Raw genomic sequence first — 22,354 nt, forward strand, 5'->3', positions numbered from 1 at the left:
CAACGGATTTCATACTATTTCAAATCTCTGATTATCCCCACTTGAGCATGTTTGGGGGGGAAGGGGGGTGGTGGCAGCTAAATGACCTGAACAGCTTCTGCTCTGACCACCCTCCACTGCAGGAGAGCAAGACATTCAACTGCTGCTCCCGGATCCCTCTTCAACACCAAGGCCCAGTTCTCCAGACAGCACTCAAAGGGTTTTGGGTTGCATGGAGCAGTGAGGAACTGAGGCAGGAGTTCATTAGGAATGTAGCAAAAGGGCAGAGAGAATGGGGAGACCCAAAACTGCCACAGGCTGGGGTCAGAGGCAGAGTCCTGCTCCAAGTTATTTGCTGCTCTGGTGGGATTAATTGTCTCCAAATATTCCCAACAGTGTGCACTGCAGCAAACAGGGAGGAAACATGACAAAATAAAATGTGTTCGTGTAATTAAAGACTGTTACAATTAATGTGCACAAAAAATATAAACGGGCTCCACAGATAGTCTTCAAAATAAAATTGACTCACTTCTCAAGGCTTTTCCTTGCAGCTCAATGCGCAGTTCTATTTTTTCACTATTTTAATAAACCAAACAAAATTAATAAAGTTCATGTGCATAGAAGCCCTATCAGACTTTGGCACTGTACAAAGGACAGAGTCTTTGTCTGGAGATTTTATAGTTCCCAAGCTTCATTTTAAGAGAACACAGTTGAAAGTTAATGCCTGAAACACAGCTTCCCACTTCACCCTCCTCTTTACTACACAGGAGGTAAAGCTTTTCCTTACTAGAAATACCGACTTCTACATTAATACAGAGGGTTTTTTCAAGATTTGAGGTGCCTGAAATATCACAAGTTCTCTGTCAAAACATTCCTGCAGTTTATATTCTTTCAGCACAATGCAAAGCAATTTAAAACATGATGAAACCATCTAAGCAAGCAAAGATGAACTTTGGGCTTTAACCAAAAAATAACGGTCCTGGTCCTTTCAAATGCTGATTCATTGAGTGACCTCACAGTGCTTAGGAGACAAGTCTTAAAATCAGGAGTTGGGCTTTAATCACAGCTGACATTTTATTGGTGGCTTGGAAGAATTTATTTTTAATATAAGGAGCTAGTTTGAAGATTTAAACTTCAAAAGACTCTGAAGAAAGCAAACAATTATGGACAAATCAGCTCCACACACACATAACAGAAATCTGAACACAGAGGGAGGTGGGCTGTGCCCTTGTGAAAGACAAAGCAACTATGTCACTGCTTAGAAGTGTCATGTTATCAGTATTGTATCATCTAAAGCTTGCAAAACAGCTAAAAAAAGCCTAATACAGCCTAGGACTCATCACCTTCAGTAGCACACCTGGCACGTGAAGTATGGACATCCCACACCACAACATGGTGTGTCCACACATGGTTGGCCTTCCCCACTTCCCACTGATTTCACATTGCATTTGCAGGGATTAATTTTAAAGGTAAGAGTAGTTTTAGCAGGCAGTGCTGCCCCGTGGCCTGGTGTCTCCCCCTGCCACACTGAGACACATCCCCTCCAGAAACTGTAGTTTGTGTTAATCCCAGTGTTTGCCCAGCATTGTGCCGGTTATACTGTGTATTAATATTCAACAGTTCTTCAGGATGTGTTCTCTGGAAAAGGGAAACTGGAGATTTCCGTGTCTGCTCATCTGCAGCAGTTTTCCTTCTTACTGCTCTTTGGCAAGTCAGCAAAGAGGCAATTTTCCTTGGAATTTCACACCCAGTGCCAAGTATTCCCACATCCAGGCACAAAGCTGGGCACAGCCAGTATAATTTCTAACTCAGTAATTTATTCAAAGCTCTGTTTTATGAAGCTTTGAAGTGGATGGCTTTGCAGAGAACCTGCCATTTAAAGCTGCAAAATTAAGGCAGCAAGGAATGAATCAACTGCTACAGGAATCATGAGAAAGTTTTCCTGGAGAGTCTGACCCAGGATGAGTTTTGTGTTCATATTAAAATGCAGTTAAACTGAGAAGCTATTGAAGTGAACAAATTATTTCCTTTCAAAGGCAATCCTCTTAAAGACACTACATTTAGTTTCCAATAACTTTTTTAAGGTAACTTAAAAGTGAAACTACAAAATTAATCCATGAAAAAAATAAAATGCTTGCTTTGTAACATTTAATGTGTCCGTTTCTTGTTTAAAACTCAAAATTGGGAAACACCAAAATTACCATATTTATAGATACTGGGAAGCGCTCCTATACAAAGTATGTGTGGCATTTATTTACATTTTTTTGCACAGTGTTTTCATTTATAGCAGGGGGTCAGACTTGCGAAATCTTCCATATTCCAACACATCCAGCTTAACAAAGCACTCAAGCAGACCTTTAGTTCCAAGTAGGATTATAACCACACCGTTCAAAACCTTGCCACGTTTGGCCCCTGGAATCTAATGTGTTTCAGTACAATGCAGTTGTGATTTACCAGTAGATATTCAAGTGTTGGATTCTCAGAATCAGTTCTCAGAAGCAGTTTAGTCAAGATGGATGACAGGGTATGAGTGCTGCTCACAGCCTGACCACAGCTATTCTCACAGAGCCGCTGCAGTTATGTTCAGGTAAGGAGGAGCTTCTCCTTGACTCCATTTTTGTACTCTGCTGTGTACATTATTTATAGATACAAAGCTGGTCTCTTTAAAGACTTCTCTCTCTAGAGGCAGCTGGATAGTAGGCATTGAGTTAGAGGTCTTCAAAAGTAGCAAAACCCAAAAAATTAAAAAAGGATTCAATCCCTAACCAAATTGTAGAAATGGATACCATGGACACTCATCTTTCCCATCCTTAGCAATTTAAGCATTTCCACCTCAACTCATGCTGAATTATGATTTTTTTTTCTAAAAGCTTAGTTTCCAAATGCCATAAGCACACTATGTTAATCCTTCATTCACTCTCCAGAAAATTAAGGCAGTCCAGCACCAAAAATAACCATCAGGCACAGTTTTGTGGGGCAGGAAAACTGACGTAATGGCTGCTCCCAAAAGGGAAGGTCATCTTTCTCTGCCCTGCCCTCTCAGCAACACTGCTGCTTCTCAGAGCCCATTTGAGAAATTAAACTAAAAAACAATTCGTCAGATGGAAAAGTGCACATTTTTATTCTGGTTAAGCTTCCTGAACTGTTTCACAGAGGAGCCAGACAAATACTAACACCCTGAAGAATGAGCTGTCAGTACAGCAGCTCATGAGTTGCCTTCCACAGCCAGCCTGGCTGCAGGGATGACCTTCTGGGAATTGGGCAGTGGGGACACAGCTGGGGTTGCAGCCACTTAAGCCATCTAATTTTATTTTGCTCATATTTGTGAGTCAATCCCCTCGAGTGGCCAAAGAAGGATGGCGTGACCATCCTTCAAAGTGTTTTGAGCAAGCTGTAACAGAATGGCTGTAACCAGTGGGACTTCTGGTAGGTACATCCATTGTTTCACAGGACTCAATCTGAGGATCATCCCTGTTGTAAAGACACTGAAGTGTTCACACAGGCATGAGTAACATCTGCTGCCCATATCTGCATGCAAAATTGTTTACTAGAGTGCAGTTGTATAAACTGGAGGCAGCTTCTTGGACACATACAAGAAGCAGCATGGGAGGCACGCTAGCAGGTTGGCCTCAGCCACATCTCTCATCATTGCTTGTCTGGGATTTCAAAGAATCCTGGCTTTCAGACAATTCTGGATCTCCTCCTGCTTCCTAGGATTGTCACAAGGACCACAGAAAAATCCACACAAGCATCTTCCCAAGGTGTTCTTGCACAAACTGCCCTGCTGTTAGGACCTGAGGCACAAGCAGTCCAGCCTGACTTACACAGGGAATTCTATCGGTTACTGCTTGCAGCAGACTTTGACCTCTGGAAGACAAATGAAAAAAAGCTCAATCCACAAATCCCAAGCACTTTTTATCTTGTTATACAACACAACAGTCACAAGGCTGCTAGTCACATTTCATTCTCATTCCATTTGGATACCAAGCAGTTATTTTGAAATAGGGATTTTTAAAAATTATTAGTTTTTAGATGTGTGTTGGGTATGTCTGCATTTGGCACATGGGGACTCCACTGCTTGTGTTTGCTTGCAGTCAGGGTCTCCAACCTAACAGTGCCCAGCACTGACAGAACACCAGATCTGGAGGGGTTATTGTTTGAGTTATTACTGTGACTGCTGCTTCACTTTGGGACACAAAGCAATGATGGTTGACTACAAGATTAGGGATTGGGAAGAGCCCTTGTCTGAAGGAAATTTAAAAAGACTGGGACAATTCACTTCAGAGGGAGTGAATCAGAAAGAACACAGTGAAGGTATTGCAGAATGCATAGCTTAGAGATAGCAATTGGAGAACTTTTGTTCACCTTATCTCAAAACATAGGAATGCAGGAACATGAAGGGAAAAAAAAAGGTAAATGAAAAGATAAGCAACCACCTTTTAATGTTTTGCATAAAATGTATACGGGATTCACTGATAAGCCACATTGTGAAGAGCAAAGTATTATTAGTTTTCTCAATGAATGGGCATAATTCAGCTAAAAGTAAATATTTGACATTTAAAATAGAGATTTTGTAAGGATTACTCTTCTTTGGAACACAAGAGAACATCTACCTCTTGAGATTTAAAAGGCTATTTCTGCCAGGTATCCAGGGGCTGGGGAGCTCAAATAGAAGCAGGGTGAAGAACTTACTTTTAAAAACCCATCTCCTCTGAAGAACTCATGGACCGAATAAAAACGAGACAGTTGATAGCTCTGGTTAGGGAGGAAAACAGACTGACTGGCAGGGCAAGCAACGGGCACTAAGCAGCATATGCCTGTTAACATCCAGATTCCATCGAGGAGTTCCTGCATGCTCAACTTACTGGATCTGTGCTCCATTTGATACAATTCAGGTATTTTTGTTACTAAGTGAGGACGCTGCAGGAGTCAAAGGCTAACCCTCGCCTGTCTTTAGCCCTGCTTCCTTATCTTGGAATCAGGTCCACAAAGCCACTCTCATTCTCCCACACAGTTTCTGTACTTCACTGCTTACCTACTCATGAGGACTGAATTCCAGGACAAAGGCTGTTGTTTGCAGCAAAGGGTTTGTGGAACAGCTATTCTGGCATAGCTCCCCAGGTGGAGATACAGTTCATATAGGCAAAAGAACTCACTAAATCATCTCCTTAAAAGGCAAACTACACCATCAGAATAAATCATCTCCACATCTTTGCTTTTTGCATGCCATCATTGCTCCAGGGTTAAGTCTGGGATTTTTACATTCCAACCTGTATAACTATTCTGGCAAAACTAGTAGCTCCTTGGCCAGGAAAGGCCAGATGCATCAGGAAACAAAACAAAAGTAACAACAACCAACCAAACAAATCACACCAATAAAAAATATCTTGCCTTATTTTCTTAACTGCTCCTTTTCTGTAGAATTGAAAAGAAGAATGAAGGAATTAACCATGAGCAAAGGGAAGGGGAACTGTATCCAAAAGTCATCGCTGGGGTGGAGAACAGCAGATGAACACAGCAACGCTTACAAAAGGATTTATTTACTACATGTATGAAACAAAAATATGATGTCCTAATGAAGCTATAGTGGAACACAAGTAAAATCCGAAGCCCTAACATAGATAACTCACCTAGAATTGAACCAGAATTCTAGATATGAGACCCCCACTCTACAGAAAAGTAGCCCAAGAATTCATTCACCAAGTAGAATTAATAATATTCATTCTTCATTATCATCTTTTCACTGCAATAGACCTCATGTCAGCCCCAGGAAAGGATATGAGTCAATCCTTGACTAAATGCCTCTGATTCACTAAGGAACCAACATATATAAAATCATTTAAGATTAAAAAATGCTAAGGTTTGCCTCACTGATAATTTATCTAATGGCTGCTAAGATTGGGGTAATGGGAAAAAGATGAGAAAGAACAGCACTACATCGCTATGGAAACTAGAATTTTCAAAATAAATACCTTTGCAGAACTGACGTTGCAGATCTAAAATATCTTGGTTTTGATGTCACCTCCCTTTACCACAAGATCCAGCCAGGCTGACCAGTCAAGCTTAGGGAAAAAGCTTGCACGCAGCGACAGAAGATATCCCATGGCTGATGTTCCTTATTCCAGTGCAGGTATGGATTCCGAATGGAAACTTCAGTGTTTGATTAGTTACCTGCACACTTTTGGGGGTCTTCCTGCTTCACAGCCTGTCCAGCCAGGCCAATGCAAAATGAATCCATAAGGTGTTACCTTTATCCCACTATACTGATAATCCTAAATATTTGCAGTCTTTTTTCCTTTTTCTTTTTTAATCAAGTGAAGTATGGCAACATGATACATACAGCTCTGTGAAGTTCCAATTCCCTTACTCACACTAGCAAACTCCTTACCCTGGAAATGGCTCCACTGCAGTTACTGCTCATGGTATCCAGTCCTTTGCTTCCCATTAGTCACAAATGGAAAATACAATTGGTAACTTCTCCACTTGTGCTTGGGCAAAGGGTTTCTCGTTTTAGACACAAATATACCTCCACACCCCACCTACCTTGTACCATCTCACTGATTGCTGCTGTAAACAAGTCAAGGCTCTAGAAATGCTGACTCACAGTGCTAAGACTATGGAAAATATTTGGAGTTGCTAAAGAAGCAAAGCCCAGCAGGTTTCCTGCCCTTCCTCCTTATCTGCAAGCCCCTTGCCAAGACAGGCTGTAATGAAGGACCTTGCTTCCTGAGAGGAGGCAAAGAGTAGGTACTTGCTTCCTAAAGATAGCCCAGATTCCTTTGAATTCCCAGTTGTTAGCTAGTAATTGCAGGCAGGGGAAGACAACCCCCAGTGCTTACAACCGCAGGGCTACAGATGTTGAGAGATTAATGGCTCCTGGGTAGGCTTTCTTGCCCAATGTAGCATTGCTTACTTCAGTGCATTTCCTGGGACAGAGTCGAGCTCCTTTAAAATGCCTCACTATCTGCTACAGAAGGCTGTTCCTTACCTGTGGACTTTACTGAACCGGATTTATTACTGATTCCTGCCTTCAGCACAGCTGAGTCAGTGCAGACAGGCAAATCACTATTTGCTTTGGGAGGGTTGGTACTGAACAGGACACAGGCAAGCAGCGCGGGGTGCAATTCTGTTTCCCTGTGGACGTGCCAGCGCAGGCAGGAACAGGGACCGGTGCTCAAACTGAGCCGGGGGCTGCGGACAGAGGTGGGGAGTGTGGGGAGATCGGGGCTATCTCGACAGGAGCCAGTCTGGGTGCATTCTGCCTGTGTTAGCACACTGCTGCGCCCAAACTAATCGGCTCTGGATCTTATCCAAACGACAAGCTGAGCGCCTACCACATCAACAGCCTGTTTTCCCCACTGGGAAATGACCTCCTGTTGCAAAAGGCAGAGCATTTAAGGAAACAACAAAGTTTTATACCAGCACGATTCACAGGGCAAATAACTTCAGAAAGCCTAAGGAGCACGGAGCCTTTATGACCGGCTGGGGATGGGCAGGTTGCAGTGCTGCTGCCTCCTCCTCCTCCTCCCATTACCTACGCAGCTCATTTGCAAAGAAGCAGAGACTGATGAGTTACATTTACAAGCTGGGCAGGGCAGAGCAGGGAGCAGCTCTCACTGAAGGGAAGGAGCAGGCTGTGGTGAGAAATTGCAGTGCTCAGAAATGACTGTGCTAAATGAGTATTTAGCTATTGAGTTGATTTTACCTATAACCTGTTCTAACTGCAATCTGCAATTAACGTGGCCTATAGCTTCTAAATGCACTTAGAAGCACACAACTAGGGATGCAGAGCTCCCGTTTCTATTGGCAGCTGATTCCAGCTGCACATCAAATGAAATTCCTAGCAAGCTGATCATGCGCGTAATTCTCTCTATACTTGTCAATATGGAGATGCATTTGGCTGAAGTCTCCCTCTTTCAAGGCAACAGGAGCCATTTTACATAGGTGGGGACAGGGGCTGGTCCTACAAGACTCACACTTGCTACCAGAACAGTAACTGTAGTGCTTTTCGCCCTGTTTATAGTGCTTACTCAAAGCAAACCTGAGGTCCTGTTAGTCCTACTGATAGTGACAGTGAAGGTGGCTCAGTGTGAAGATGGCCCTGTATGAAGAATAGATTGGATCATAAATGCAGAACAGCTGCTTAAGCAGAACACCAGGAAAAGAAGCAATGATGTTGCTGGGCAGAGAAAAGCATTGCAAGAGCTCACACATAGCCTCCTTCCTCCAAAGGCACATGCGCACTGCTATCAGTCACATTTCTCTCAAGCTTCCTGGTAGCAGCATCAGCAAGTGCATTCTGTCACATCTGACTGGCTACAGGACTCTGTCCTCGTCTGACAGTAATGACCTGGCCTCGATTTTTCACATTTTTTTGTCTCCTTCCTCTCTTTCAGCACTATAAAAGCAGTAGGCATGAAACCTGCAGCACAAAGGAAATTCTCGCTAGCACAGTTTGCTGCAGTACACTTACCTCAGCAGCACAGGAGCTGCAGGCATGACAAACCTCACATAACCTACATTAGATTCCCATAACGTTCCAAATCAGGCACTTAACTTCCAGACTTGGCTGAGACTCCTCTCCACAGCCAGACTTAGTATACACAACAGAGACTAAAACTCTGAGGATCATGGTGTGCAGCTTTGCTCCTTTGGTAAAATGTAATGCTCTACAAAAACAGACAGTTCAGCCCCATAAAAACAGCCTATTTTTGGCCCAAGAACAAATACTGAAATCCCCCTAGAACTAAGGGCCATCCAGATTTCTCCACATGCAAATTGCACTGTAAAAGATCAGCTCTCTGGTTGAATGGCTACAGCAAAACACACTTGACATTGCCATGGCCTAGCCTCTGATCCGCCGCTGGCCAGAGGTGATGTCATGGGCTGTGTTCACTGTCTGGAAATGAGGAGCAAGAAACGCTGCATTGGCTGGACAGCCCATCCAGTGACACATCCTGACATGGGCCACAAGGAGACAGGAACAGACTGATAACTCTCAAACATCATGGAAACTAAATTGCAGGGAGAAGTTGTCTGGGTGTAAGCACAATAGCTTGGCCAATGGCAGAGGGCCCGCCCATGCCTTGGACACTTTTGTCCATCTCTCCTTAGTCCTTTCCCATCCCTTACTACCTCTCTTTCCTCAAGGCTGTTCAGCTAAACTGCTGCTGTCCCCATATTGTTTACCCAGTTCTACCTGCACTGAACAGGAGCAAGAGTGCTCTCCCCCTGATGTCACCACTACCTTTGAGAAAAAAGCTGACCTGCAAGCTATTTTTAGCCACATTGTAAAGTTGTGGAGCTATTTTGGTCACATCTCTGTGTGAAAGCTGCAGGACGCTGACAGGCTCTATGATTGCCTAGGGCAACAGGGGCTTTAACTGGGAACGGGCACAGCTTGTGACTGCATTAAGGCTTCTCTGCCCTTCCCATGCCATAGGACTTCTTAGACCAAGATTTGATTTACCTTCCTTTTAAGAAAGAGTAAAACACCTTCCTGAATTCTGATGGATACCAGAGGCTCTAAGGTCTTTGCAGTGATGGCCTCCAGCTTGCACTATCTCCAGGTGTGCAGAAGGTACTGTTTATTCTGTGGGCTGCCTCATTCCCATTTGCCTCATTCCCTAGGAGGAGGCAGGTGCAATTATGAGTTCACAAAAACACTGGACAAGATTTTATCAATCTTCCTTTGCATCAGACTTCTGTAAAAGATCAATAAACATTAGGCTAGTGCCTGCTGAGAAGTCTGGTGCACGTAACACTGTGGAGGTAAGAGGAAGAAAAGAAAGGAATCATTTGCATAGCAACATGTTGTTCTGAATACAGAGTAATGCCTGGGAGCTCTGGGGTACGTCCAGGGCATCAGGCAGAAGGTGCCTGGTCTAGACAGTTGTTTTCTCTGGAGTGCCCAAGGGTTGGCTGCCAAATTTGCTGGGGCTCTGTAGCAGGTGCAAAGCACAAGCAAAGTAGAACTCAAAGGAACTGGATTTAATAGAATTAAGCCCAGAGATACAAAAGGAATCTTGAAGGATATGAGATATGAAGTAAATGAAAGGAGAGAAAAAAAATTACCAAAACTGGTGTGTTTAGGACAGGAACAGATGAGTCAAATCTACAAAGAAGGAACAAGAGAGTAACTGTATGAATGTTTTTGAACAGCTGTCATCCAACCTTCCCCAGAAAACTTGCCTTAGGACTACTGCTGTCTGCAGCTACAGTGCATGTTTTCCCAAGACACCTCAGGGGTGTTAACAATTGTGTACCTATCCCATTTGGAACAAGCCCCTGATGCAACGAGAATAATCAGATTTCAAAGTCTCTCTCATGTCTTTTTCCCCCAACTTTGTTCTTAAGGTGGTTTGTTGACAGTTCTTACACTAAAACCTACATCCTGCTCCTAAGGTGAGCCACTCCTTACTTCACTGATGCAACCTGCACCTGCTTTCATGAGTCAGCACAACCCACATATCTCCTCCATAGCCGGATCAGGGCCTGCTAACAGGATGAACTGTCCCAGGCAAACACTGATGACCTGTTGCAAGCAGATTTGATATGCAGAGCATCACTGTCTTTCACTGGACATCTCAGCAGAAGGAGCTGGTTTAACTCATTTGGCCCCAGACAAGCCCTAATCTGTATTATATACTTTGCAATCTTTATGCCAGGAAAATCAGCTGACCATTAACTAATATCTTATGACACGTAAATTAAAACTAGCTTAATAAGAATTTAACTTTTTAGTTAATAGGTGGAAACAGCATGGACAGAATAGTATTGTTTAATATGCTGTTATTTTAGCAGGACAGAATGGAACTGTCGCAGCTCAGATCAGACACAGAGACGTGTCCAGCAGCAATATGTCAAGACTTGTTGGATCAAAAAGCTCAGTGAAGTGTTTTGTGTTTCAGCTTCCCCCAGAGCTATGCACAAGACTAGCAGCAAGCATTACATAGTGAAAACGTTTTGGTCAGATGAAATAACATAGCAACATGTTGCATTATTTCCCTGCTGAGTTTAAGCAGCTTTTCTTTGGGAGTGCACAAGCAGTGTAACAAACACAGCACATGAGTGTCTGACAGAACAGATAACCTGTCAGCTCCTGCATGGTGGACCCATGCTCCTGGTAGAAGAATTTGCCAGTGCAGGGAGTAACTGCTTCACCTTTCATCATCTCTCTAGATTCTTAGTTTTCATCCATTTTCACACAATCTGTCTTACTGTGAGAGCATTACCAGCATCATCACTTTTCTCCACTGATTATTTAATGAAGATATCCTATCACCATCTGCACAATGCAGATATTTTTCTAGTAAGTATCAAGAAACTTTTTTTTTTAATATTCCTACACCTGTTCTATTTTCCAGTATGGGAACACCATACATACAGTAACAAATCACAGGCAGCTCACCCCATAGACGTAGACAGGGGTTGTCCACCAATTGTGTGGATCCCAGCAAGTGCACACACCACGCTGGAGCTGACGACTGCAGTTGTTCCCAATCTCCTCTAGGGAGTGCAGTCGGAAAGGAAGAGATGGAACTGCAGCGCAAACACCAGCTGGGAATCGGTGACTCAGGATATTCAGTCACAAATGGTGTCTGTCCGTTTCCAGCTGAAGGCAGGGGCAGCAATGAGGTTTAAGCTTGATTTAAGAGCAGAATTCTACTAAAACCCGAGGTATGCTTTGGTATGTGAAAGAAAGGTCTGCCAAGATACTAAAAATCAAGAGGTAAATCAAGCAATAGGACTTCCAATACTGGATCAATCGTTTAAGCCAACACCCCCACAGCTGAATGCAGCACAGATAATACTTCTACAGGGCTTCCATCTTTTTCACCCTACTATAACACGATGTGCATCCATCAGATCATCCAGGAAAGGTGCTCAGTCTCAAAACATCATCTAGGCCTTGGTCTCTGTGCAAAGAACATCAAAGATACTATTTTTTAAAACCAGATGTATTTTGTGTGCACATGCACTTTCCTCAATACTAGAAACTGGGCAGAGCCATCAACTTATTTCACCATGGATTTACAAAGTACCTAAGCAGATAATACCTGGCTGATCTCTGTAGTAAAGAATCATGGACAAAAAGGCCCAGGCTTGCCTATTTTCTCTTTACAAATCATATGCATGCCTTGATTCTATAAACTTCTACGTCTTCCTTAAAGAAGGACCAGAACATGAAATGTATCTACTCAGAAGAGAATTTTTGCCCTCTTCCCCCACCCCAAAATAATAATTGTCCATGTTCCCAGACTCAAAAAAAAAAAAGTATTAAGAAATGCAGAAGTCATACTACCATCTACCCAAGGCAAAGGGTAAGGGAACAATCTCACCAGGTAAGAATCTGGATAGGAAAAGTAGATCTGCAGGAGGGACATATGTATATTTACACAAGTGCCAGGGTTGATCCCAAGCACAGTACAGGATGCAGTGACTTCTGCAAAGTTACTGACACTCTGTGACAAAGCAGGTTTTTGGAACCAGTGAGGAGCTGCAGCTTTAAGGACAGTGGGTTTGGAAAACCAAGAGACAGCAACTGTTACTGCTTACGGACAAAGCTGCCAGGCTGGAACACACAACTTTGCCACATACAGAAATTACCTATGGCAAGACAGGAACAGACATTCACATATCCCAAGGACAGCAACCAGACCAGCAGCCAGGGATTTCACTTGCAGTTCAAACGGCAGCAGATACCTGTGGGACGATGACAGTCTTGTGTTTTTAGAGACTTAGAGTTCCCTCAGCAGCAGGTGAGAGGATGAGAGCTTCTGCTTGCCTGTTTCTAGATACAGGTTCTGCAGTTAAACTGCCAGCAGCTGTCTAAGTTTAGAGTGAGCAGCATTGCTCCATTCCTTAGTGTATGACAGCCCATGGAAAGGAGGTAGAGGCACTGAGCACAATGTTTACTCAGCGAGCACCAGCTGAAGAGAACCGTCCAATTTCTAAATTCCTGTTGCCTCCTACTTTTTGTCTCATCATCACACTACATATCTAAGCCACACATATAAAGTACCACAAGCTAATTCACTCATCTACTCCCTTTATTATATTTATGCTCACCTGTCTCCCTAAACCAGAAGCCATACCAGAAGCCCCATTACTGACATAGGAAAAAAAAAGAACAAAAGCCTGTAGAAGCTGTGATAAATAAAAATGAACCATAATCTCTCATTCTTGTGAATAACAGAGCATCTCCTCCCTGACATGTCCTATCCACTCTTAAATTCTCTCATCAGCATTGATTTCTGTTGCTGTCTTGGATAGTTACAGGTGGGTTTTTTTAATAAAAGCAGGGAAAGGCAGGTTTAGCATCAAGAGATCCTCAGGAATCTGTAAGACTGTTTCTGGTGAGGGCATAATTGATTTCCAGGGGGATGTTTATGATGTATGCATTCTCACAATCTCTGAACTTAATTCCCCACCTATTTAGGATTCCCACACTGGATTACAACCTGCCTTAACATATGAGATGTTGAAGCTTTCAATGAGGTCACGCCAGACTCTGACAAGCACTGATGGGTGAGTCATGCTGCAGTAGCCAGAGATACTAGCAACACATTTGTTAATCTGTATGCAGTCTAACTCTTTTCCTGGTCTAGAATCTTATTCAAGGGTGAAATACAATGTCTCATATAGGTGACTGCAGAATTGCTGAAGAGCAAGGCCACATTTTCATAAGTGTTTTACAGATTATAAGAATCAGTGCCTGGAAGCACGTTTACGACAACGTACGATGTTGTTTTACTTATAAAAGCTATAAAACAGGAGATGAAGATCCAGATGGGGTCAACAGTGGAGCTGTTCATTGCAGATCACTGGAAAAGTCACCATGCTAATATGGAATCTAGGAGTTCCCAGATGAGTTCCACCAACTCTTGTTCCAGCAGTTCCAGTCATCATCTCCAGCAAACTGCTCTTCCAGAGGCTACTTCCCTATACCACGGTCAGCTGATGTAAATACACATCCCTACACCAGCCAGTCTAGGACAAAGGCCAGGGTAATCACAGCACTGTCAGGCTTGGGTCTGAGCCAAGATATCCAACACAACCCAGCAGGGTCAGGCACAGAACAAACTCTCTTCTGCTGACTCAGCTATGAGGGGAAACCTGAGGACAAGGATTAGACCAGACAACAGCAACTTCTTGAACCGCCCCAGCAAAATTCTCCATGGAAGCCTTGGAAATGTGGCAAAAAGGACACAGAAAACCATGGAACAAGTGAGATATGGGGACTGAGTGCATGACAGCAGTAAAAAAAGTTTATTCATTTTGGCTAAACTACTGGACAGCCAGGAAAAGAACCAATAATAAAGGGAAGAGGCAAAGTAAATCTAAAAGAAATGCTGCAGACAGAGAACAAAGAAATGAAATGCTGTTGTATTTTCATTGCTGCAAAGCTAAATTAAGCTTCCTAAGTCAAGCAGAGACATAATTGGTTTAGACTTCTATTCAGAAGACAGCATGAGCAGCAAGTGCCAGTGGAACAACTAACAAAAGGTGTCTTCCCTCAAAGAAGGGAAGCCAGTAGATTGCATAACTGAAATGAGTTTCCTCCCAGTTTCATCTTATTAGTCACCTTTCTCCATTCTCTGCCAAAGGCTTCCTCTTACCCATCCATCCAAGGACCAGAGCCAGGGCCTTTCCTGTGCTGCTTCTTTCCACGAGTCACTCTTCAAGATCAAGGCCTCCATAATACTGATCCTTGTACCCATTGCAGGCATTCTGAACCAATGCCAGAGTAAAACCCTCTTCAGCCCTGCTGTTGGGAAAAAAATCTGAGATACCTGAACAGACACTCCTTACACTTAGTAGTCATAGCCTAAAAAAACCAGTTAGTTCTGAAATTCTGAAAATATTTCAAAGCAAAGCCATTGCAAAGACCCATCGAAGAGCCCTCACCAGCAGAAGACAGCCTACCTAGAGTCCCTTGGAAACCTGTTTGACTCAGGTGGAAATGACCTGCTGGCATTTATTTGTAATTGCCCAGCGTGGCGGTGGCTGAGGAAGGAAAAGGTGTTGAGTCACACTGCAAGCCACTTTTCCACTTTTGTCTGGTTTCCCAGAGGGCAGAGTGGGTCAGTCAGAAGGCTGAGATTCTGTTTATGTCTCTGACACTGACTTCCCATATGACCTTGGCAAATTACTTCTTCTTGTGCCACCATTTCCCCATTTCTTAATAGCTAAAACCACTCAACTCATGGGACAATCACAAGTGCACAGCAAGGAAGGTGCTTATCTAGTAAAAGGTAAAAGAAGAGTGAAGTATTATTATTGTTGTCATAGAATACAAAAGCAGTTACGTAATAATGTCAGTATTGCTTCATTTTTGTCCTTACGACATGAACTGTCAGAGGGACACTGACATGGTATCTTCATCCCAGTAGATGTACCCAAGCATTTACATCATTGATACAAAACCAGATTGTTATAATCAAGGAGACTCTACCTCGTTTATTTTGACCAGCCTTTCTCTAGAACATGTTTTTCCTGTATAACCTCGTAACCCATAATAATGGCCCAAACTGCACTATAGGAATGATGGCAGGTTTCATGTGCTAGTAAAGTCAAAACAATTCCTCACTTGTGCATTGCACAACTAGTCACTCACTAAAACACACAAGTGCTTATCTTCTCTGCAAGCAGAGAACAAGCTGAAAGTTAGTTTCTAAATTGGTACACCATATATACAAAGAACACTTTCTAAAAAATCTCAATGGCATGAAAGAATTACACTGGCTAAATTACACTCTGCTTGTATGATGACAAATTTCCTAAGAAAAAGCTTTGATAACTGCTGTTCACAACTGCTATATAATTAATAACCAAATTTCTCTGCTTCATGTTTTATGCTTTCTTCTAAAATGTACAATTGCTTGTTTAAAAATGGCCAGATTCAAGCAGCATGTGGACTGAAGGCTGAGGAAGGCATGGCTGTAATTACAGCAGCTGAAACTGTGCCCTAATCACGCTCTTATCTTTCTTATCTACTGCAAGTATTTATAAAGCAATGATTACTGTACTAGGCTCCATCACTGCTCTGAGTTAGTTCTGAACCAGCACCTTCATGTTGCCGTAAGAAGTTTACACTTCTTGAACTGCTGTCATTCTGCTGAGACAGAAAGCCAAGCTTCTCATCACTTAAAGTCATTAAAAAAAATAAACTATGACACCTCTAAAGGAGTAGGGGTGTTAACCCCAATGTCCTGGCCAAACTCCCAGCTTGAGTAATTACAACATGCCTTGAATAAATTCTTGCCACAGTTTCCGTTGGATGCAGTATTGTTCTGTACTTCCTCTCCTACAGCATCATGGGGTGCTGGTGCATGCTCTTAAAGGTCCTGTCCATGCTACAATGTCATATGGGTCTACCCCAGGACCAGCTTTGCAGCAGCACATTGGGAGCAATGTGTTGAAACCAGTTCTGCCTGTCAGCTGAACCGCTAGGCAATCTGTAATATTTATTTATTGATGTTCTGGCACCTCCTTCAGACGGAATTAACTTTGGGTATGGCTATCTGACAGATAGACTGGTACATATCCCAGATGCAGACATACATAAACCTGTTTAGTTCTTCTTTAAATGGATTAAATTTGCATCAGGAAATTAGCAGATGAAGCTGAGCTAACTTTCTAGATGCCTACTATGGTCTTCTGAGAAGGCAACAAGAAGACGCCTAATGCAATGCACTGGGAAAGCTAAATGTGCTGTTTAGTTCAGCTAGTGACAATAAACATAATTTTCATACTGGCTGTTCCTTCAGAATTTCAGTGAACTTTTTCTAAACTGTCTGTTCACAGATTATAGGGTATATTTTTGAAGCAGTCACTGAATACAGATCAAATGCAGATCTAGCATTTCAAGTAAAATACTTGATAGTTAATGGTAAAGCATTATTCACATTTTTCTGCAGCCACTGTCAGAGACTCTAAGGATTTTTACCTAGAGCTCTCATTATCTTTTATGTGTGTAACACAAAGAGCTGAGGCCCAGACTCTCTGCTGGCATTTGCTGGGTTAGCTCCATGGACCTCACTAACTCTTATAATTCATGAGCTTTACAGGCAATTTGTCTGCAGGAAGAAGTACAAGATCAAGATTCAGAAGAACCTGATTCTCAATTCTACCTTTTGACCCTGTGGGCGGATCACTCCCTCTTGCTGCTCCATTTTGTTCTCCCATCTCCAGAAGCAAATGATACCCACTAATTTGACAAAACAAGTATAAAACCAAATTAGTATCAGTAGGCCATGCTGAGCAGATTCACATTAAACACCATTCTTCTAACATTTGAAAATACAAATGTTTACATATTTACAAGCATGCTCTTAATTTCCCCAGAAGTGTGTCTCCAAACCCGTATTATTTCAGAAGACAGAAACAGCAGTTTCAGAAAGCGGACGTTTTTATTTTTGTGTCATTACAAAAATGCCTTTTAACTTGTCAAATGATACACTACAAATATCTTTGGCAGATGAATGAAACCAAGTTTCCTGTCATAGCTGCCAACTTCAAGGTTGAGATAATCAGATAAACCTTTAGTTTGCCTCTCCCAATACCCACAACAACATATGTTTGAAGTGATCCACACTTGTCTCACTTTTCCCACTGGGATTTGAAAAGACAAAGTATCAGACCACCTTGTGACAAGTTCACAAAACTCTAGATATGGTCCACAATTGTTACAGCCAACAACTTCCTTCAGGTTTCCCCCTATCCCAGGGGGATGGTTCCCAGTAGCTGTGTTTGTCTAAAGGTAAATGCAAAATTTACCTAAATCATCAGCATCACCTCAACACCTGCTAGATACGAAGCTGATATTATGATACAAAATATTTGTTAGATTATGATCAAAATGGGAAGAGAGTTTATTTCACCTGTTTTATTTCAGCAATAGAAGTAATACTGCATTTACAGAATTGTATTATTTCATGCTGGGAACATCTCAAAATGGAATATTTGCAGGGTACTTTATAACAGAGCGCACTGTCCCTTCAGTATAATTCTGAAGTCAAAAGCGGAAGCCATCCCTACAAACACACCTTTGACAAACTTTGTGTCTTATGTAACTGTTTCTATTCATTTATTATCAGGATGTCAGTACAAATTGTTATTTTGATGATTCCTTGCCCCCATACTCCTGAAAGGGAAAGCAACTATAAACACAAGGGAGACTGACCTCAGTGATTTCCTCTGTTCAGACAGGAGCACAATGCGCTCAAACACCACGACAAGGAGAAGTGGACTGTTTAGAATTCCTCCAGCTGTAATCTATAGTAAAAACAAATAAACAAATACGTGACTACAAGATGTGATAATTAATCCCTGCATGAAGCCAACTGTTATCTCTGCTTCGTAGATGGAGATACCAAAGCACACAAAGGCTCAACAACCTACCAAGTTCAACACCCACCACTGAGAGCCAAGAGTACAGTTTAGGAGACCATGTGCTCAGTCCATGACTTTTTTCCTTCTTCTGGCCACAGCCCAGATATAGCTTGGTCAAGGGGAGGCTGAAATGCACCTATTTGGTGAGGGCAGTTGCACTACAGCAGACACCTATCACCTCCTGGGATTGCCTGTAGCTGAGCTGCTCCTGGCCAGAGAGGCAGCTGCACTTGGTTCCACGTCCACACCCCAGCTAGCCTGCCTCAATCCCACCGTCCTCTGCCACACCTGCTCTGAAAAAGTTCCCACCTGCACCAGGCCTCTCCCTATACCTCATCTCCCTTCCCATGTGCAGGCCACATGTACCCCATTGCTGACCCCCCATCTCTCTGCTCCCCCCCACCTTTCCTCAGTGTCCTCATTCCGCCTCAGGCCTGCTGGCTGAGCTCCTATGGCCTCAGCAGCAGCCCCCCATCACCATCATCTCCCTCAGGCCCCTTTCCCCCCCTCAGTGTCCTCCCCTGGGGCTCCCATAAACCTTCTTTCCTAAACTCCCCTCAGCACCCCCACAAGCCAGCTCCCTCCTGTTCTCCTATCCCTCAGCAACCCCTTATTACCCCTCACCTGTCCCCTCAAGCCAAAACCCCTCACAGCTGGTTACTCTCCCCTCACACCAATGAGCCTTCCTCAAGAGCCCCTCACACCTCCACCTCACACAACCCCTCACGGCCGGCTGCCCCCTCCTCACAGAGCCCCCCAGACCAACATCTCCCCGCAGAGACCCTCACATCGACACCCCCTCCTCAGAGAGCCGCTCACACCGACAGCCCCCCGCTTCGCGGAGCCCCTCACACCCACAGCCCCTCACACCCACGGCCCCTCAGCCCCGCCGCCCCCGCGCCACAACTGCCCCTCCGCCGCCCCCTCCCGGCCCCGCCCCTGCTCCCCCCGCCGCCCCCAGCCCCTCCCGCCGGCCGCGGTGTGGGGGGGGAGGGAGAGGGCGGCGAAGTCTCGCGAGAGGGGCGGGCGGGGGCCGCTGGCTGCGGGCAGCGCGGAGCGGCGGCGGCGGCGCAGCCGGAGCCCGGGCGGCGCTGAGAGGAGGCGGCGGCGGGGCGGCGGCAGCGATCGCGGCCCGGCAGACGGACCCGCTCCGCCGCGGCGGCACGGCCGGCGCCGCCCGCCCTCCCGCACGCCGCGCCTCCGCGGCGCGGCCTGGCCGCGGCTCGGCGAGCGGGGCCCAGGCAGCGGCGGCGGCGGTGGTGGCGGCGGTGGCGGCGGCTGAGCGCTCCGCCGCGCCCGCCCTGCCATCTTAGGTGCCGTGCCCCGCCGCCTTTGTGCCCGCCGCGCCCGGGCACCCGCGGGGGCCGGGCCCGACGCCCCTCCGGGGGCGCCTCCCCCCGCGGGGCCGCCGCCCCTTGCCCCGCTCCTCCTTCTCCTCCTCCTTCTCCTCCTCCTCCTCCTCCGCGGGGGGCCGACCGGCGCTCCCAGCCCGGCTGCGGCGGAGGGTAAGGCGGGCAGCGCGGCGGGGGGCTCGGCCGGGGCGGCCCCGGGAGGGTGAGGGAGGCGGTGGGTGGGGGGGGCGGCCCGGTGGGGCCGGCGCCTCCCCCGCCGCGCTCTGCGGCACTGCCGCAGGGTCGGGGCCGCCGCCGCCGAGCACCGGCGGAGGAGCGGGCGGCGAAATGGCGCTTCCCGCGGAGGGGCGGCCGCGGGCGGAGGGGTGTTCCCCGCTGTCAGGGGCCGCCGGAGGCCCAGGGCTGGGGCCGGGGCCGGCCCCGCGGCCAGGCGTGCCCAGCGCCGCGGCCCTTTTTGTCTGCGGCTCCCTCGGGGGCTTCGCCGGCCGAGCCCCGACCCCCGGGGGGATTGGGGGTCCCTTGGAGACCCGTGCGGATTTCTGTCCTTTAATTTTTTTCCCCCTTTTATTTTTTTTTTTTCCTCCCTGCCCCTCGCTCCTCCCCAAGCGGTGAGTTTTCAGTGTATATACCATTTTGTTCGGTGCTGGTGTGGGATTTGGCTGAAAGTGACCTATTTTAAAGACCTTTTATTGCTCCCCCCTCAGCAATGCATGTGGCGGCCGATTCCGTTACCCAAATAGCGTTTCCCAACCATTTTAATTTGTCAGATTAAAACATCTCATGGAGGCTGGATTTCTGTAACCCGCGTGTGGGTATGTCGTTAGAAATATCTCTCACCCCGCTTTGCTGCAAGCATCTTTGGAGCATCAGAGTTCACCTTTGTCACTGTGAAAGCAGAAATAAATATCAAGGCGATACCTGGGAGATGCAGTTGTACCATTGTGTTGGGCGCGGTACAAGAAATGGGAGGTGGGGGGGAGAACCAGGGATTAAAATGGTTGTTGTCAAATGTAGATCTTTACATGCCTTTGGGAAAAAAATATGACAGATCAGTAACAGCCCTGAGGACTTTTAATATATTTTCTGAGAAAAACGTTTTGTGTTTATCGTGCTTGTCTTTGCTGCTTATCATGGCACGGAGTGTTTCATTAGGTGGCATTTTAGTGGCTGTGTTGGTTAAATAGCAGTTGCATTAACTAGTTGAACAAATTGTGTCCTTCACCTTTGGCTATTGCATTTTGAGAGCCCTTACAGCAGTGTGCCCATGCATGCCAAGGGCGGATTAATAAGATGTTACCTAAAGGTTTGGATGTTATTGATTCCTTACTATTAATGCTATTTATAGTGCGTTTGACATGGCTCTTGTTTTATGTGTTTGGATAAAGGTTATCAGCTTGGAATGCTTCAGGTGAAATATTTCCAAAATACCATTCCTAATATATAGATAGATAGATAGATATATAATGAAAGAATGTAGTTCAGATCTTCAGTGTCTGAAAAACAGCTTTAGCAGATAGCACATAATAGTGAAAACAGTGGAAAACTGATACATTTTGACACTAGGGAAGGTTTGTTTTCATATTTCAGGATTACAGAATAACAACTTCTGTTGCAATAAATACAGTTTTGGGTATGTTTTTCTTGAGCCTTCTTTGAGCCTACATTTTCCTTGCCTTTGTGCCTCCTCACAGTTAGTCTGTCATAGTTTTTGCTACTTATGTCCAAGGGCAAACCTAATCAACGATTGGTTTGAGCCTTCATATTAGATTCTCCACAACATTGGCCTAGTTCTGACTGGTATGTTTGCCATTTTTAGGCCTCCTCCTCCTTTTATCTGTAGACTGAAATACATTGATAAACTTGAACCTTAATTTGTCCTTTGAACTTGAGAGAATGTTTTTCTCCTCTGTTAGCAATATCTCACTGAAGAGAAAGTGATTTTGGTAGAACAGCTTAATTTAAGTTTAATCCTGCTGAAATGCAACTGCCTGAAGTAAAAACTCTTTGGATAGTTTGATGCTATTTTTCTTTTTAACTAGACTGAATTAAGTGTTGCCTGTACAGGACCAGATGTTGGCATTAAAATTATGTACAGATAAGGTGGCTTAGGCCTCAAGTTAGACTATTTGAAAAAGTTATCCATGTCCTGCTGTCAAATTCCAGTGTAAACTAAGCTGAACAACTTAAAATGTTTACTTCCAGCTAAGTAACATTTCCAATTGTGCAGTTTTCATCTCTGCCTCTATTCACCAGTTTTTGTCTCCAGAATAACATGTTTTCAATGAGTTGTAAGACAGTTTCAGGTTTTAGGCTTGGTGAGATTCATTAGAAGAGAAGCAAATATCACACTAATAATTACATCTTCAGATGTATCCTAGTAGTGGATTTCCTGTAATGAGGATGTTTTGTAGAGAACAATAGATATGGCAGCAATTTCAGAGATTTGTTTTAAAGATGTTGGAGGTAGCTGACTCTGCAGGAGTGAGTTCCACTTTGACATAACCCTTGCATACTCAACAGAACATTCGGTGGTTTCCAGGTAGTTGGTTTTCAGGTGTAATTCTCTTTCTAGCAAGGATAGGCTGGATGTACTGCTGCTGTTGTCTCTCATGTCTGTCGCTTCTGCA

At 44.7% G+C, this 22,354-nt stretch overlaps 1 protein-coding gene and 2 long non-coding RNA genes across 12 annotated transcripts in view; 2 read left to right on the plus strand and 1 right to left on the minus strand.

Annotated features, from left to right (window-relative positions):
- Positions 1-2,757: 2,757 nt before the first annotated feature.
- On the minus strand, positions 2,758-18,786 carry LOC146429158 (uncharacterized). 9 transcript variants are annotated; one of them, XR_014855726.1, is made up of 5 exons: positions 18,167-18,786; positions 17,115-17,191; positions 14,601-14,749; positions 12,589-12,684; positions 2,758-11,897 (listed from the first exon to the last, which is right to left on the minus strand). It is a non-coding gene; the product is annotated as an uncharacterized LOC146429158 (long non-coding RNA). The 9 variants fall into 9 exon arrangements; XR_014855723.1 differs by lacking the exons at positions 2,758-11,897; positions 12,589-12,684 and adding an exon at positions 13,495-14,097 and having other exon boundaries at positions 18,167-18,258; positions 18,385-18,783; XR_014855725.1 differs by having other exon boundaries at positions 2,758-12,684; positions 18,167-18,785.
- LOC146429159 (uncharacterized) lies at positions 12,604-18,299 on the plus strand. The gene is made up of 3 exons (XR_014855729.1): positions 12,604-12,740; positions 13,421-13,509; positions 18,189-18,299. It is a non-coding gene; the product is annotated as an uncharacterized LOC146429159 (long non-coding RNA).
- Positions 18,787-19,415: 629 nt separating the features above from the next.
- The window catches only part of TAOK1 (TAO kinase 1), a 63,499-nt gene continuing 60,560 nt past the window's right edge, over positions 19,416-22,354 (plus strand). The window contains exon 1 of one of the 2 annotated variants that reach the window (XM_085078340.1): positions 19,416-19,880. The gene's annotated coding sequence lies outside the window, so the exon portion shown is untranslated. The remainder of the gene's footprint in view (positions 19,881-22,354) is intronic. The other variant, XM_085078339.1, reaches the window with a different exon arrangement.

This window comes from Lichenostomus cassidix, chromosome 19 (assembly GCF_008360975.1).
Source record: "Lichenostomus cassidix isolate B80296 chromosome 19, HeHo_3.0, whole genome shotgun sequence".
Lineage (NCBI taxonomy): Eukaryota > Metazoa > Chordata > Aves > Passeriformes > Meliphagidae > Lichenostomus > Lichenostomus cassidix.